The sequence below is a fragment of the Lithobates pipiens genome, unplaced genomic scaffold (assembly GCF_037356315.1).
Source record: "Lithobates pipiens isolate NorthernLeopardFrog02 unplaced genomic scaffold, aLitPip1_a1.2 Scaffold_28, whole genome shotgun sequence".
NCBI classification, from domain to species: Eukaryota; Metazoa; Chordata; class Amphibia; order Anura; family Ranidae; genus Lithobates; species Lithobates pipiens.
The window spans coordinates 3,148,993-3,165,749 of record NW_027507789.1 but is presented as its reverse complement, the minus strand read 5'-3'; the positions used below and the strand labels follow the sequence as shown (position 1 = coordinate 3,165,749).

General features: G+C 45.3%; 3 non-coding genes and 1 pseudogene across 3 annotated transcripts; 3 read left to right on the top strand and 1 right to left on the bottom strand.

Annotated features, from left to right (window-relative positions):
• The window catches only part of LOC143934961 (uncharacterized), a 98,524-nt pseudogene that overhangs the window by 60,310 nt on the left and 21,457 nt on the right, over window positions 1-16,757 (bottom strand).
• LOC143937594 (U6 spliceosomal RNA) lies at window positions 131-239 on the top strand. Its single transcript, XR_013263688.1, has one exon. It is a non-coding gene; the product is annotated as a U6 spliceosomal RNA (small nuclear RNA).
• Window positions 3,930-4,038, top strand: LOC143937593 (U6 spliceosomal RNA). Its single transcript, XR_013263687.1, has one exon. It is a non-coding gene; the product is annotated as a U6 spliceosomal RNA (small nuclear RNA).
• Window positions 7,783-7,891, top strand: LOC143937592 (U6 spliceosomal RNA). The gene has a single exon (XR_013263686.1). It is a non-coding gene; the product is annotated as a U6 spliceosomal RNA (small nuclear RNA).

Sequence of the window (16,757 nt, the reverse complement as noted above, 5' to 3'; positions counted from 1 at the left end):
AAAGGTCATCTATAGAATTAGTTTGGAATATATAAAGTAAAATATGGATATTTAATACTCTCCCTAATGTGTTCAGTTCATTATATGAGCAGTTTATATACTGAATAAGGTTACATGTGTATTGTCCTTGGCCCATATTGGGTCTATGGACGCATACTCAAATTGTAACGATACAGAGAAGATTAGCATGTGCCCTGCGCAAGGATGACACGCATAAACGTGAAGCGAACCACATTTTTTATTGCACCAAATAACAGTAGTTATAATTATTTCCCTCTTCTTATGAGCTATAATATATACACACATTTATATTATAACATGCATGTTATTATATCGCTGGGGACATAAAGCTGGCCATACGCTAGTAGGTTTTTTCATACGAATGTTCGTACAAACATTCTCAGTACATTCGATGACCAATGTTTTTAAAAATTTCCTTTTCTTTTAGCATTTAATTTTCTAAATTGAAAAATTTGAAACTAAATTCTAATGGCCCCCTAACCAAGAGGTCGATGGATCGAATCCATTCTCTGGAAGGTGTATTTTTTTTTACTTTTGTAATAAAAAAAAATAATATATATATATATATATATATATATATATATATATTTTTTTTTTTTTTTTTTTTTATATAAACTGTGTTTATTGGAGGTTTTTTTTTTTAAAAAGAAATTAAAGATACATTTTATTCCATTCTTTATTAATAATATTTTAAACCCATTTAATTATTTTTTTTAAAGCAAGTCATTATTGCAACCTCCCTATCATGAGACTATTGGTGTTCATATCCTCTGTACAAAAACAATTAGTACTGTCTGTGATTATTTATTTTCATATTTTTTTTTTTTTTCACAAATGTTGGTCCTTTTTATTTGGCACAAAAAATTCAAACCCCCCCCCCGTGGTGATTAAATACCTCAAAAAGAAAACGCTCGCCGAAAAAAGTACAACTGCACCGCCAATGTAACCGCAATATGTAACAACATTTTTTTTTTATGTATAGCCATGGACATCAGTCCCAATCACGGTGATGTGCCACCAGATCCCCAGTGCCCATCTGTGCCGCCCGCAAGTGCCGCCCACCAGCGCCACCTGTCAGTGCATATCAAAGAAGCAGAAAAATTACCTGTTTGCAAAATTGTATAACAAACTATTAAACATGATTTTTTTTTTTCTTCAGAATTTTCCATATTTCTTTGTTTGTTTAGCAAAAAAAAGAAAAACCCCAACTGTGATTAAATATCACCAAAAGAAGTCTCTATTTATGTGGGAAAAAAATGATAAAAATGTAATTTGGGTAGAGTGTTGTATGACCGCGTCATTGACATTGAAAGTGCGTCAGCGGCGAAAGCTGAAAATTGGTCGGGGCAGGAGGGGACCATAAGTGGCCAGTAAGCAAGGGGTTAAATAGCACAAAAAGAAAGCGCTCGCCGAAAAAGTACAACTGCACCGCCAATCTAACCGCGATATATAACTAGTTTTTTTATTTTTTAGTATAGCCGTGACAAGAGTACAGGAGATAAGAGATGATCAGAGACTGCAGACATAGTACAGGAGATGATCAGAGACTGCAGACATAGTACATGAGATGGTCAGAGACTGCAGAAATAGTACAGGAGATGATCAGAGACTGCAGACATGATATAGGAGATGATCAGAGACTGCAGAAATAGTACAGGAGATGGTCAGAGACTGCAGACATGGTACAGGAGATGGTCAGAGACTGCAGACATGGTACAGGAGATGGTCAGAGACTGCAGACATGGTACAGGAGATGGTCAGAGACTGCAGACATGGTACAGGAGATGGTCAGAGACTGCAGACATAGTACAGGAGATGGTCAGAGACTGCAGACATGGTACAGGAGATGGTCAGAGACTGCAGACATGGTACAGGAGATGGTCAGAGACTGCAGACATACTGCAAGAGATGGTCAGAGACTGCAGACATGGTACAGGAGATGGTCAGAGACTGCAGACATGGTACAGGAGATGGTCAGAGACTGCAGACATGGTACAGGAGATGGTCAGAGACTGCAGACATACTGCAAGAGATGATCAGAGACTGCAGAAATAGTACAGGAGATGGTCAGAGACTGCAGACATGGTACAGGAGATGGTCAGAGACTGCAGACATGGTACAGGAGATGGTCAGAGACTGCAGAAATAGTACAGGAGATGGTCAGAGACTGCAGTCATGGTACAGGAGATGGTCAGAGACTGCAGTCATGGTACAGGAGATGGTCAGAGACTGCAGTCATGGTACAGGAGATGGTCAGAGACTGCAGGCATGGTACAGGAGATGGTCAGAGACTGCAGACATACTGCAAGAGATGACCAGAGACTGCAGACACGGTACAGAAGATGATCAGAGACTGCAGACATGATACAGGCAGGGGCAGACTGACCAGTCGGTCACTTGGGCGCCGCCCGAGGGCCCGAGGCCATTAGGGGCCCGGACTCGACCACATGAGAGGCCACTTGCAGCGGCTCAAATACATGCCGCGATGCCGATAATAACACAGCTAACTGTGCGCTGCTCCCCGCCGGCCCCTCCTTCCCTCCCGTTCATCCCAGGTGCTGTATGCATCGTGACATCACCTAGGTAGGACGAGAAGAATGGAGGGGCGGGGGGGAGCAGCGCGCTGTTAGAAGTACTATTATCGGCATCCGATGACTCGGTGAGTGAAGCTGAGACATCAGGGCCACCACACGTGATGGGGGGGAGTGTACAGATGTAAGGGCCCCGGGTCCCCCCACCCCACAGTGTCCTCCTGTGCTGTGTGAGTGTCCCCCTGTGTGTGTGTCCTCCTGTGTGCGTGTCCCCCTGTGTGAGTGTCCCCCTGTGTGCGTGTCCCCCTGTGTGAGTGTCCTCCTGTGTGCGTGTCCCCCTGTGTGAGTGTCCCCCTGTGTGAGTGTCCTCCTGTGCTGTGTGAGTGTCCCCCTGTGCTGTGTGAGTGTCCCCCTGTGTGAGTGTCCCCCTGTGTGAGTGTCCCCCTGTGTGAGTGTCCTCCTGTGTGCGTGTCCTCCTGTGTGAGTGTCCCCCTGTTTAAATTTTTTTAATTACAAAAGTAATTGCCACTTGCAACGGCTGAAATACATGCCACGATGCCGATAATAACACAGCTAACTGTGCGCTGCTCCCTGCCGGCCCCTCCTTACATATTGCGGTTACATTGGCGGTGCAGTTGTACTTTTTTCAGCGAGCGTTCTTTTTGTGGTATTTAATCACCACGGGGGGGGGGGGGGGGGGGGGTTTAAATTTATTGTGCCAAATGAAAAGGACCAACATTTCTGAAAAAAAATAAAAATAAATGAAAATAAATAATCACAGACAGTACTAATTGTTTTTGTACAGAGGATATGAACACCAATAGTCTCATGATAGGGAGGTTGCAATAATGACTTGCTTAAAAAAATTAATTAAATGGGTTTAAAATATTATTAAAAAAAGAATGGAATAAAATGTATCTTTAATGTATTTTAAAAAAAAAGCCTCCAATAAACACAGTTTATATTAAAAAAATAATAATAATTAGAAAAGTAAAAAAAAAAATATATATATACCTAGCGGAGGATGGTTTCGATCCATCGACCTCTAGGTTATGGGCCCGGCACGCTTCCGCTGTGCCACTCTGCTACTTGGTTGCTATGGTAACCTTTTCGATCATATATAAGGCGTTTATGTGTCAGTTGCAGCTAGTCAATATATACGGTGTTTTGCTTCAATATATGCTTTATGCTGCTTATTTCCTTTACTTAAATCAACTTTTCAATTCACAGACATTATTTATCAGGAAAAAGGTCATCTATAGAATTAGTTTGGAATATATAAAGTAAAATATGGATATTTAATACTCTCCCTAATGTGTTCAGTTCATTATATGAGCAGTTTATATACTGAATAAGGTTACATGTGTATTGTCCTTGGCCCATATTGGGTCTATGGACGCATACTCAAATTGTAACGATACAGAGAAGATTAGCATGTGCCCTGCGCAAGGATGACACGCATAAACGTGAAGCGAACCACATTTTTTATTGCACCAAATAACAGTAGTTATAATTATTTCCCTCTTCTTATGAGCTATAATATATACACACATTTATATTATAACATGCATGTTATTATATCGCTGGGGACATAAAGCTGGCCATACGCTAGTAGGTTTTTTCATACGAATGTTCGTACAAACATTCTCAGTACATTCGATGACCAATGTTTTTAAAAATTTCCTTTTCTTTTAGCATTTAATTTTCTAAATTGAAAAATTTGAAACTAAATTCTAATGGCCCCCTAACCAAGAGGTCGATGGATCGAATCCATTCTCTGGAAGGTGTATTTTTTTTTACTTTTGTAATAAAAAAAAATATATATATATATATATATATATATATATATATATATTTTTTATTTTTTTTTTTTTTTATATAAACTGTGTTTATTGGAGGTTTTTTTTTTTAAAAAGAAATTAAAGATACATTTTATTCCATTCTTTATTAATAATATTTTAAACCCATTTAATTATTTTTTTTAAAGCAAGTCATTATTGCAACCTCCCTATCATGAGACTATTGGTGTTCATATCCTCTGTACAAAAACAATTAGTACTGTCTGTGATTATTTATTTTCATATTTTTTTTTTTTTTCACAAATGTTGGTCCTTTTTATTTGGCACAAAAAATTCAAACCCCCCCCCGTGGTGATTAAATACCTCAAAAAGAAAACGCTCGCCGAAAAAAGTACAACTGCACCGCCAATGTAACCGCAATATGTAACAACATTTTTTTTTTATGTATAGCCATGGACATCAGTCCCAATCACGGTGATGTGCCACCAGATCCCCAGTGCCCATCTGTGCCGCCCGCAAGTGCCGCCCACCAGCGCCACCTGTCAGTGCATATCAAAGAAGCAGAAAAATTACCTGTTTGCAAAATTGTATAACAAACTATTAAACATGATTTTTTTTTTTCTTCAGAATTTTCCATATTTCTTTGTTTGTTTAGCAAAAAAAAGAAAAACCCCAACTGTGATTAAATATCACCAAAAGAAGTCTCTATTTATGTGGGAAAAAAATGATAAAAATGTAATTTGGGTAGAGTGTTGTATGACCGCGTCATTGACATTGAAAGTGCGTCAGCGGCGAAAGCTGAAAATTGGTCGGGGCAGGAGGGGACCATAAGTGGCCAGTAAGCAAGGGGTTAAATAGCACAAAAAGAAAGCGCTCGCCGAAAAAGTACAACTGCACCGCCAATCTAACCGCGATATATAACTAGTTTTTTTATTTTTTAGTATAGCCGTGACAAGAGTACAGGAGATAAGAGATGATCAGAGACTGCAGACATAGTACAGGAGATGATCAGAGACTGCAGACATAGTACATGAGATGGTCAGAGACTGCAGAAATAGTACAGGAGATGATCAGAGACTGCAGACATGATATAGGAGATGATCAGAGACTGCAGAAATAGTACAGGAGATGGTCAGAGACTGCAGACATGGTACAGGAGATGGTCAGAGACTGCAGACATGGTACAGGAGATGGTCAGAGACTGCAGACATGGTACAGGAGATGGTCAGAGACTGCAGACATGGTACAGGAGATGGTCAGAGACTGCAGACATAGTACAGGAGATGGTCAGAGACTGCAGACATGGTACAGGAGATGGTCAGAGACTGCAGACATGGTACAGGAGATGGTCAGAGACTGCAGACATACTGCAAGAGATGGTCAGAGACTGCAGACATGGTACAGGAGATGGTCAGAGACTGCAGACATGGTACAGGAGATGGTCAGAGACTGCAGACATGGTACAGGAGATGGTCAGAGACTGCAGACATACTGCAAGAGATGATCAGAGACTGCAGAAATAGTACAGGAGATGGTCAGAGACTGCAGACATGGTACAGGAGATGGTCAGAGACTGCAGACATGGTACAGGAGATGGTCAGAGACTGCAGAAATAGTACAGGAGATGGTCAGAGACTGCAGTCATGGTACAGGAGATGGTCAGAGACTGCAGTCATGGTACAGGAGATGGTCAGAGACTGCAGTCATGGTACAGGAGATGGTCAGAGACTGCAGGCATGGTACAGGAGATGGTCAGAGACTGCAGACATACTGCAAGAGATGACCAGAGACTGCAGACACGGTACAGAAGATGATCAGAGACTGCAGACATGATACAGGCAGGGGCAGACTGACCAGTCGGTCACTTGGGCGCCGCCCGAGGGCCCGAGGCCATTAGGGGCCCGGACTCGACCACATGAGAGGCCACTTGCAGCGGCTCAAATACATGCCGCGATGCCGATAATAACACAGCTAACTGTGCGCTGCTCCCCGCCGGCCCCTCCTTCCCTCCCGTTCATCCCAGGTGCTGTATGCATCGTGACATCACCTAGGTAGGACGAGAAGAATGGAGGGGCGGGGGGGAGCAGCGCGCTGTTAGAAGTACTATTATCGGCATCCGATGACTCGGTGAGTGAAGCTGAGACATCAGGGCCACCACACGTGATGGGGGGGAGTGTACAGATGTAAGGGCCCCGGGTCCCCCCACCCCACAGTGTCCTCCTGTGCTGTGTGAGTGTCCCCCTGTGTGTGTGTCCTCCTGTGTGCGTGTCCCCCTGTGTGAGTGTCCCCCTGTGTGCGTGTCCCCCTGTGTGAGTGTCCTCCTGTGTGCGTGTCCCCCTGTGTGAGTGTCCCCCTGTGTGAGTGTCCTCCTGTGCTGTGTGAGTGTCCCCCTGTGCTGTGTGAGTGTCCCCCTGTGTGAGTGTCCCCCTGTGTGAGTGTCCCCCTGTGTGAGTGTCCTCCTGTGTGCGTGTCCTCCTGTGTGAGTGTCCCCCTGTTTAAATTTTTTTAATTACAAAAGTAATTGCCACTTGCAACGGCTGAAATACATGCCACGATGCCGATAATAACACAGCTAACTGTGCGCTGCTCCCTGCCGGCCCCTCCTTACATATTGCGGTTACATTGGCGGTGCAGTTGTACTTTTTTCAGCGAGCGTTCTTTTTGTGGTATTTAATCACCACGGGGGGGGGGGGGGGGGGGTTAAATTTATTGTGCCAAATGAAAAGGACCAACATTTCTGAAAAAAAATAAAAATAAATGAAAATAAATAATCACAGACAGTACTAATTGTTTTTGTACAGAGGATATGAACACCAATAGTCTCATGATAGGGAGGTTGCAATAATGACTTGCTTAAAAAAATCAATTAAATGGGTTTAAAATATTATTAAAAAAAGAATGGAATAAAATGTATCTTTAATGTATTTTAAAAAAAAAGCCTCCAATAAACACAGTTTATATTAAAAAAATAATAATAATTAGAAAAGTAAAAAAAAAAAAATATATATACCTAGCGGAGGATGGTTTCGATCCATCGACCTCTAGGTTATGGGCCCGGCACGCTTCCGCTGTGCCACTCTGCTACTTGGTTGCTATGGTAACCTTTTCGATCATATATAAGGCGTTTATGTGTCAGTTGCAGCTAGTCAATGACGGTTGGTGGGTGGCTTCTGCACTCCCATAATGCTTTGCGGCTCAGCTGCTAATTTGCATACGGTGTTTTGCTTCAATATATGCTTTATGCTGCTTATTTCCTTTACTTAAATCAACTTTTCAATTCACAGACATTATTTATCAGGAAAAAGGTCATCTATAGAATTAGTTTGGAATATATAAAGTAAAATATGGATATTTAATACTCTCCCTAATGTGTTCAGTTCATTATATGAGCAGTTTATATACTGAATAAGGTTACATGTGTATTGTCCTTGGCCCATATTGGGTCTATGGACGCATACTCAAATTGTAACGATACAGAGAAGATTAGCATGTGCCCTGCGCAAGGATGACACGCATAAACGTGAAGCGAACCACATTTTTTATTGCACCAAATAACAGTAGTTATAATTATTTCCCTCTTCTTATGAGCTATAATATATACACACATTTATATTATAACATGCATGTTATTATATCGCTGGGGACATAAAGCTGGCCATACGCTAGTAGGTTTTTTCATACGAATGTTCGTACAAACATTCTCAGTACATTCGATGACCAATGTTTTTAAAAATTTCCTTTTCTTTTAGCATTTGATTTTCTAAATTGAAAAATTTGAAACTAAATTCTAATGGCCCCCTAACCAAGAGGTCGATGGATCGAATCCATTCTCTGGAAGGTGTATTTTTTTTTACTTTTGTAATAAAAAAAAATAATATATATATATATATATATATATATATATATATATATATATTTTTTTTTTTTTTTTATATAAACTGTGTTTATTGGAGGTTTTTTTTTTTAAAAAGAAATTAAAGATACATTTTATTCCATTCTTTATTAATAATATTTTAAACCCATTTAATTATTTTTTTTAAAGCAAGTCATTATTGCAACCTCCCTATCATGAGACTATTGGTGTTCATATCCTCTGTACAAAAACAATTAGTACTGTCTGTGATTATTTATTTTCATATTTTTTTTTTTTTTCACAAATGTTGGTCCTTTTTATTTGGCACAAAAAATTCAAAACCCCCCCCGTGGTGATTAAATACCTCAAAAAGAAAACGCTCGCCGAAAAAAGTACAACTGCACCGCCAATGTAACCGCAATATGTAACAACATTTTTTTTTTATGTATAGCCATGGACATCAGTCCCAATCACGGTGATGTGCCACCAGATCCCCAGTGCCCATCTGTGCCGCCCGCAAGTGCCGCCCACCAGCGCCACCTGTCAGTAGTGATGGCCGAACGGTTCGCCCGGCGGTCGTTTCGCGGCGAATTTCCGACTTTCGCCGTCCGCGGGTTCGAACGCCTTTTTCCGTCGTTCGCCCCGGCGGACTTACGTGTTTAATGTATACAAGAACTTTAACCTTTCGTGACACGTTTATCATGTGTTACAGGACAACCAATTGAGACATGACAGCTCATGGACACTTGGACATTCCCCCTAACCTATAAATACACCCGATCCGGTGGCCATTTTACATTCTTTCTTCTGTCACTGTAGGGAAAGGATCCTGTGTGGAGTAGGGACAGAGAAAACGCTAGCTATTTGGTACACAAAAGTTCTTTTCAGGACTGGTATAGGTGTTAGGTCAGCAGCCTGAGTTTCTTTTGCCAGTTTAGATAAAGGGACAGAGCGCTGTATGCTGCTATTTTAGGGACAGCTCAGCCAGATTAGTCTTTCTTCATCATCATCATCATCATCATCATTAGCTGTTACTATCAGGTCCACAAAAGAGCTGTTCCAGCTAATCGTTCCAGTCTACTCTTTTTTGCCAATTTGTATAGGGACAGGCAGGAAGCAGTGTGTCAGGCAGTGAGGATAATTTTAAAGACTTGCTGTTACTATTAGTTCCACAAAGGTTCTTTTCAGGACTGGTATCAGTGGTACGGTAATAGGCTTGTACACGTATAATATTCTTTCTTCCAAATATAGAAAGAATATTATACTTGACTGCTGCCCTTCTGCTGCAGTCTGCTAATCATTCACAACTCACTTGTTCCACAAAAGTTCTTATAAGGACTGGTAACTTGGTCTGTCTAGGGTGCTACGGTACATAGGCTTGGGTGCGGTACAGTCTGCTGTTCTGTAAGGACCGCTATCGGTCCACAATAGATAGGGTTGCCGTGCACTACTGCTGACCGCTGCCCTATACTGCAGCAGTCCTTCAGCGGTATAGGGACTGACGCACAGTCTGCTAAACACTAATACACAACCTGCTTGGTCCACAAAAGTTCTTATAAGGACTGGTAACTTGGTATAGGGTGCTACGGTACATAGGCCTGAGTGCAGTACAGTCTGCTGTTCTGTAAGGACCGCTATCGGTCCACAATACATAGGGTTGCCGTGCACTACTGCTGACCGCTGCCCTATACTGCAGCAGTCCTTCATTGGTATAGGGACTGACGTACAGTCTGCTAATCACTAACACACAACCTGCTTGGTCCACAAAAGTTCTTATAAGGACTGGTAACTTGGTATAGGGTGCTACGGTACATAGGCCTGAGTGCGTTACAGTCTGCTGTTCTGTAAGGACCGCTATCGGTCCACAATACATAGGGTTGCCGTGCACTACTGCTGACCGCTGCCCTATACTGCAGCAGTCCTTCATTGGTATAGGGACTGACGTACAGTCTGCTAATCACTAACACACAACCTGCTTGGTCCACAAAAGTTCTTATAAGGACTGGTAACTTGGTATAGGGTGCTACGGTACATAGGCCTGAGTGCGTTACAGTCTGCTGTTCTGTAAGGACCGCTATCGGTCCACAATACATAGGGTTGCCGTGCACTACTGCTGACCGCTGCCCTATACTGCAGCAGTCCTTCATTGGTATAGGGACTGACGTACAGTCTGCTAATCACTAACACACAACCTGCTTGGTCCACAAAAGTTCTTATAAGGACTGGTAACTTGGTATAGGGTGCTACGGTACATAGGCCTGAGTGCGTTACAGTCTGCTGTTCTGTAAGGACCGCTATCGGTCCACAATACATAGGGTTGCCGTGCACTACTGCTGACCGCTGCCCTATACTGCAGCAGTCCTTCATTGGTATAGGGACTGACGTACAGTCTGCTAATCACTAACACACAACCTGCTTGGTCCACAAAAGTTCTTATAAGGACTGGTAACTTGGTATAGGGTGCTACGGTACATAGGCCTGAGTGCGTTACAGTCTGCTGTTCTGTAAGGACCGCTATCGGTCCACAATACATAGGGTTGCCGTGCACTACTGCTGACCGCTGCCCTATACTGCAGCAGTCCTTCAGCGGTATAGGGACTGACGCACAGTCTGCTAAACACTAACACACAACCTGCTTGGTCCACAAAAGTTCTTATAAGGACTGGTAACTTGGTATAGGGTGCTACGGTACATAGGCCTGAGTGCAGTACAGTCTGCTGTTCTGTAAGGACCGCTATCGGTCCACAATACATAGGGTTGCCGTGCACTACTGCTGACCGCTGCCCTATACTGCAGCAGTCCTTCATTGGTATAGGGACTGACGTACAGTCTGCTAATCACTAACACACAACCTGCTTGGTCCACAAAAGTTCTTATAAGGACTGGTAACTTGGTATAGGGTGCTACGGTACATAGGCCTGAGTGCGTTACAGTCTGCTGTTCTGTAAGGACCGCTATCGGTCCACAATACATAGGGTTGCCGTGCACTACTGCTGACCGCTGCCCTATACTGCAGCAGTCCTTCATTGGTATAGGGACTGACGTACAGTCTGCTAATCACTAACACACAACCTGCTTGGTCCACAAAAGTTCTTATAAGGACTGGTAACTTGGTATAGGGTGCTACGGTACATAGGCCTGAGTGCGTTACAGTCTGCTGTTCTGTAAGGACCGCTATCGGTCCACAATACATAGGGTTGCCGTGCACTACTGCTGACCGCTGCCCTATACTGCAGCAGTCCTTCATTGGTATAGGGACTGACGTACAGTCTGCTAATCACTAACACACAACCTGCTTGGTCCACAAAAGTTTTTATAAGGACTGGTAACTTGGTATAGGGTGCTACGGTACATAGGCCTGAGTGCAGTACAGTCTGCTGTTCTGTAAGGACCGCTATCGGTCCACAATACATAGGGTTGACGTGCACTACTGCTGACCGCTGCCCTATACTGCAGCAGTCCTTCATTGGTATAGGGACTGACGTACAGTCTGCTAATCACTAACACACAACCTGCTTGGTCCACAAAAGTTCTTATAAGGACTGGTAACTTGGTATAGGGTGCTACGGTACATAGGCCTGAGTGCAGTACAGTCTGCTGTTCTGTAAGGACCGCTATCGGTCCACAATACATAGGGTTGACGTGCACTACTGCTGACCGCTGCCCTATACTGCAGCAGTCCTTCATTGGTATAGGGACTGACGTACAGTCTGCTAATCACTAACACACAACCTGCTTGGTCCACAAAAGTTCTTATAAGGACTGGTAACTTGGTATAGGGTGCTACGGTACATAGGCCTGAGTGCAGTACAGTCTGCTGTTCTGTAAGGACCGCTATCGGTCCACAATACATAGGGTTGCCGTGCACTACTGCTGACCGCTGCCCTATACTGCAGCAGTCCTTCAGCGGTATAGGGACTGACGCACAGTCTGCTAAACACTAACACACAACCTGCTTGGTCCACAAAAGTTCTTATAAGGACTGGTAACTTGGTATAGGGTGCTACGGTACATAGGCCTGAGTGCAGTACAGTCTGCTGTTCTGTAAGGACCGCTATCGGTCCACAATACATAGGGTTGCCGTGCACTACTGCTGACCGCTGCCCTATACTGCAGCAGTCCTTCATTGGTATAGGGACTGACGTACAGTCTGCTAATCACTAACACACAACCTGCTTGGTCCACAAAAGTTCTTATAAGGACTGGTAACTTGGTATAGGGTGCTACGGTACATAGGCCTGAGTGCGTTACAGTCTGCTGTTCTGTAAGGACCGCTATCGGTCCACAATACATAGGGTTGCCGTGCACTACTGCTGACCGCTGCCCTATACTGCAGCAGTCCTTCATTGGTATAGGGACTGACGTACAGTCTGCTAATCACTAACACACAACCTGCTTGGTCCACAAAAGTTCTTATAAGGACTGGTAACTTGGTATAGGGTGCTACGGTACATAGGCCTGAGTGCAGTACAGTCTGCTGTTCTGTAAGGACCGCTATCGGTCCACAATACATAGGGTTGCCGTGCACTACTGCTGACCGCTGCCCTATACTGCAGCAGTCCTTCATTGGTATAGGGACTGACGTACAGTCTGCTAATCACTAACACACAACCTGCTTGGTCCACAAAAGTTTTTATAAGGACTGGTAACTTGGTATAGGGTGCTACGGTACATAGGCCTGAGTGCAGTACAGTCTGCTGTTCTGTAAGGACCGCTATCGGTCCACAATACATAGGGTTGACGTGCACTACTGCTGACCGCTGCCCTATACTGCAGCAGTCCTTCATTGGTATAGGGACTGACGTACAGTCTGCTAATCACTAACACACAACCTGCTTGGTCCACAAAAGTTCTTATAAGGACTGGTAACTTGGTATAGGGTGCTACGGTACATAGGCCTGAGTGCAGTACAGTCTGCTGTTCTGTAAGGACCGCTATCGGTCCACAATACATAGGGTTGACGTGCACTACTGCTGACCGCTGCCCTATACTGCAGCAGTCCTTCATTGGTATAGGGACTGACGTACAGTCTGCTAATCACTAACACACAACCTGCTTGGTCCACAAAAGTTCTTATAAGGACTGGTAACTTGGTATAGGGTGCTACGGTACATAGGCCTGAGTGCGTTACAGTCTGCTGTTCTGTAAGGACCGCTATCGGTCCACAATACATAGGGTTGCCGTGCACTACTGCTGACCGCTGCCCTATACTGCAGCAGTCCTTCATTGGTATAGGGACTGACGTACAGTCTGCTAATCACTAACACACAACCTGCTTGGTCCACAAAAGTTCTTATAAGGACTGGTAACTTGGTATAGGGTGCTACGGTACATAGGCCTGAGTGCGTTACAGTCTGCTGTTCTGTAAGGACCGCTATCGGTCCACAATACATAGGGTTGCCGTGCACTACTGCTGACCGCTGCCCTATACTGCAGCAGTCCTTCATTGGTATAGGGACTGACGTACAGTCTGCTAATCACTAACACACAACCTGCTTGGTCCACAAAAGTTTTTATAAGGACTGGTAACTTGGTATAGGGTGCTACGGTACATAGGCCTGAGTGCAGTACAGTCTGCTGTTCTGTAAGGACCGCTATCGGTCCACAATACATAGGGTTGACGTGCACTACTGCTGACCGCTGCCCTATACTGCAGCAGTCCTTCATTGGTATAGGGACTGACGTACAGTCTGCTAATCACTAACACACAACCTGCTTGGTCCACAAAAGTTCTTATAAGGACTGGTAACTTGGTATAGGGTGCTACGGTACATAGGCCTGAGTGCAGTACAGTCTGCTGTTCTGTAAGGACCGCTATCGGTCCACAATACATAGGGTTGACGTGCACTACTGCTGACCGCTGCCCTATACTGCAGCAGTCCTTCATTGGTATAGGGACTGACGTACAGTCTGCTAATCACTAACACACAACCTGCTTGGTCCACAAAAGTTCTTATAAGGACTGGTAACTTGGTATAGGGTGCTACGGTACATAGGCCTGAGTGCAGTACAGTCTGCTGTTCTGTAAGGACCGCTATCGGTCCACAATACATAGGGTTGCCGTGCACTACTGCTGACCGCTGCCCTATACTGCAGCAGTCCTTCATTGGTATAGGGACTGACGTACAGTCTGCTAATCACTAACACACAACCTGCTTGGTCCACAAAAGTTTTTATAAGGACTGGTAACTTGGTATAGGGTGCTACGGTACATAGGCCTGAGTGCAGTACAGTCTGCTGTTCTGTAAGGACCGCTATCGGTCCACAATACATAGGGTTGACGTGCACTACTGCTGACCGCTGCCCTATACTGCAGCAGTCCTTCAGCGGTATAGGGACTAAGAGTTTTGTCACAGGGTGATTTAAAAAATGACAGGCAGAGGAAGAGGCAGGCCCTTCCGCAGGGGTGGTAGGGGTAGGGCAGGAGCAACAGCCTTGAGCCAAAGTGGGAAGTTGCAGAAGGTGCGTTCAATTACTTTAAAGGACGCACCAGACTTGGTTGAGTGGCTCACTCAGCCTTATTCTTCTGCACCCTCCTCATCCTCTCGATCTGCACCCTCTTCTTCACTCTCTGCTATGTGCACCCCCAAAGACACTACCACCAACAACACCACCACCACCACATACCTTCCGCTTGAGTGCAAATGGGGGCCTTCATGCTCCAGTGTTTTAATAGGGACCCCCGTATAAAAAGCATGAGGGTCAAGGACCAGTACTGGGTGGCAACGTACTTAGATCCCCGGTACAAACACAAAATGGCGGAAATGTTACCGCCGTCGCAGAGGGCTGTCAGAATGCAGCACTTCCAGGCCTTGCTTCGAGAAATGCTGCATTCTGCTTTTGCGTGCGCTGGCAGAGGAGCAATTCCCACTCCCAGAGAAGGATTTGCGGGTACCAATCCAACAGCGCCTGCAAGAAGAGGCCGGTTTGAAGATGTGTTGGTGACTTCGGATATGAGGTCATTCTTTCAGCCGACCCATCGACAGGTGTCATCCGGATCCAGCATCAGGGAACGCCTAGACCGTCAGGTGTCCGACTACATTGGGTTAACGGCCGATGTGGACGCTCTGAGGAGTGATGAACCCCTAGACTACTGGGTGGGCAGGCTTGACCTCTGGCCAGAGCTTGCCCAATTTGCAATCGAACTGTTGGCTTGCCCCTCATCCAGTGTCCTGTCCGAAAGGACGTTCAGCGCAGCAGGGGGGATTGTGACCGATAAGCGTACTCGCCTAGCTCACGACAGTGTTAACTACCTCACATTTCTAAAAATGAATGAGGCATGGATCTCGGAGGAATTCAACACATGTGATCAGTAGACCATGTATATGTCTATAAACAATTTTTGGAATCAAGCACACAGACCTTCTTAATTCATTTGGCTCACTTCCCTGACCCAAAAAAGCACACCGTACTATATGCCCCTACCCTCCTCTTTGAAGAGGTTGAGCGGTGTCATATTTCTACTGGGGCTGCTTATTATGAGGGGTTCCCACCATCCCTGTGCTGTGCTGACTTCCTCCTGGGTGTTCTTATTATGAGGGGCTCCCACCATCCCTGTGCTGTGCTGACTTCCTCCTGGGGGTTCTTATTATGAGGGGCTCCCACCATCCCTGTGCTGTGCTGACTTCCTCCTGGGGGTTCTTATTATGAGGGGATCACACCATCCCTGTGCTGTGCTGACTTCCTCCTGGGGCTGCTTACGGTGCTGCTGTCAGCGCTGTATGTCACGGAGCTGCTGTCAGCGCTGTATGTCACGGAGCTGCTGTCAGCGCTGTATGTCACGGAGCTGCTGTCAGCGCTGTATGTCACGGAGCTGCTGTCAGCGCTGTATGTCACGGAGCTGCTGTCAGCGCTGTATGTCACGGAGCTGCTGTCAGCGCTGTATGTCACGGAGCTGCTGTCAGCGCTGTATGTCACGGAGCTGCTGTCAGCGCTGTATGTCACGGTGCTGCTGTCAGCGCTGTATGTCACGGAGCTGCTGTCAGCGCTGTATGTCACGGAGCTGCTGTCAGTGCTGTATGTCACGGAGCTGCTGTCAGCGCTGTATGTCACGGAGCTGCTGTCAGCGCTGTATGTCACGGAGCTGCTGTCAGCGCTGTATGTCACGGTGCTGCTGTCAGCGCTGTATGTCACGGAGCTGCTGTCAGCGCTGTATGTCACGGAGCTGCTGTCAGTGCTGTATGTCACGGAGCTGCTGTCAGCGCTGTATGTCACGGAGCTGCTGTCAGCGCTGTATGTCACGGAGCTGCTGTCAGCGCTGTATGTCACGGTGCTGCTGTCAGCGCTGTATGTCACGGAGCTGCTGTCAGCGCTGTATGTCACGGAGCTGCTGTCAGCGCTGTATGTCACGGAGCTGCTGTCAGCGCTGTATGTCACGGAGCTGCTGTCAGCGCTGTATGTCACGGAGCTGCTGTCAGCGCTGTATGTCACGGTGCTGATGTCAGTGCTCTGTATTACGGTGCTGCTGTCAGTGCTCTGTATCTCCTGCACCCTCTTGTTTGCCTACCCTGGTCCCTGACCTTCCCTCTCCTCCATTGCCTTCATTAGCTCCAT